Source organism: Penaeus monodon, chromosome 25 (genome assembly GCF_015228065.2).
Source record: "Penaeus monodon isolate SGIC_2016 chromosome 25, NSTDA_Pmon_1, whole genome shotgun sequence".
In the NCBI taxonomy this organism is placed as follows: domain Eukaryota; kingdom Metazoa; phylum Arthropoda; class Malacostraca; order Decapoda; family Penaeidae; genus Penaeus; species Penaeus monodon.
The window spans coordinates 33,420,177-33,421,669 of NC_051410.1; the positions used below are offsets into that span (position 1 = coordinate 33,420,177).

General features: G+C 32.9%; 1 protein-coding gene across 6 annotated transcripts in view; it reads left to right on the forward strand.

Moving 5' to 3' along the window:
* The first annotated feature begins 508 nt into the window (after positions 1 to 508).
* The window catches only part of LOC119589157, an 11,740-nt gene continuing 10,755 nt past the window's right edge, over positions 509 to 1,493 (forward strand). For 3 of the 6 annotated variants that reach the window (XM_037937741.1, XM_037937744.1, XM_037937737.1), the window contains exon 1: positions 528 to 677. The gene's annotated coding sequence lies outside the window, so the exon portion shown is untranslated. Of the gene's footprint in view, positions 678 to 757; positions 777 to 1,493 lie in introns of those variants that run through there. The other 3 variants (XM_037937736.1, XM_037937742.1, XM_037937743.1) reach the window with 3 other exon arrangements.

Consider the following 1,493-nt stretch of genomic DNA (forward strand, 5'->3'; position numbering starts at 1 on the left):
CGATTTTTTATCGACTGTTAATGATTCTATATTATTAGTCTATGTGAATGTAGCAACTGAAATTTCCATGACTATTACACAGATTTTGCAATATACGAATTTCGAAATATTCAAAATACCTTTTAATAGTATTCAACTTCGATACTTTTATTTAGAATGCATAAATATGTATCTACTATTTTGGGCTTCAACTTTTTAATCAAATTTCCATTCTTTTCCAAAGGTTCGCAACACAATTCTCGCATAAATAACATGGAAATTCTTAGCGAAAGGAAATTGTTTATTCCAGACCGTTTTATTTTGACGACGCTAAAGCCACCTAGCGGACAGGTGAAGAATTAACCTGTGAAGGTCCGTTACTGAAAAAAATACATGTAAATATATATAATTCCACATTTCTTCATGTACCATACTTATGAAATAAATCATAGGACTTTTTGTAAACCATATAGCCATTCTTATCTCACTCGTTTTCTAAAAGAAACGATATTTTACTCAAGGTAAGTTTAGGGTTTTTGGGAACGGCCCTGAAGAAAGGAAGACCGTCGCACCTGTGCCACGCCTTGGAAAGAGTCTCATATATTTTCCCACTTTTCATCACTGTTATTCCTTTATGTGGCTGTGCGTGAATTGAAAGTTCGTAATTAGGGTTTTGGTATTGATTCTACGGACATCAGGTAAGAGAAATGCACCTGTGTTGCATGTAATAATGAGTAACGCGTTTGTTTTGGTGTTGCTTGAAGTTTACCGAAGCTTATTATTTACTTCCGTTGCAGGTTAGTTGTTATATTTTGACGATGCAGCGCATGGTGAATCCTTTATTTTGATATTATAAGGTAGTCTTTCATTATATTACAATTTGAGACACATTTTACCTAGCGAAATGTGGAATAGGAAAACATTACGAAGATTTTAAGATTCGAATTTCAAGTCATTGCTAAATCCTTAGGAACTAATATATCTGGATATTTGCATTATATTATCTCAATTAAGACTATTTCATCAGAACTAATGTTAACGAATATGAACTTAGGATGAGATTTAAAAAATGCGCTAATTTTTTTTGGATATGATATTTTAAGGTTTGATTGGGGTGTGTTGGGCGGAGGGGGGGGGGGTAAGTGTATAAATTGTATGTTATCACAAACTTACCTTTATTTAACATGCAAATCCCAGTTAGAAAAGGTTTAAGTGTCTGTAACATCTTCAAATTTCTCATAGTTCTGTAATTGAGACCAGAGCAGCATTGAAATCACAGGCACAATGGCTGCCAAAACTGTGTTTTTAAAATCAATTTCTTTTACCCAATGATATGCTTCCTTTAATTTAGGAGTATATGAAAAAAAAAAAATTGATAATACAGTTAATGTATTTTTGCTGACAGATACAGGAAAGTAGATTATTATCCCCTAATATGGGGTAAGGCTTGTAGATGGCCACAAGTTATGTCTGATTCATATTTCTGAATAAAATTCAATGTCTGTTGAAGTTCT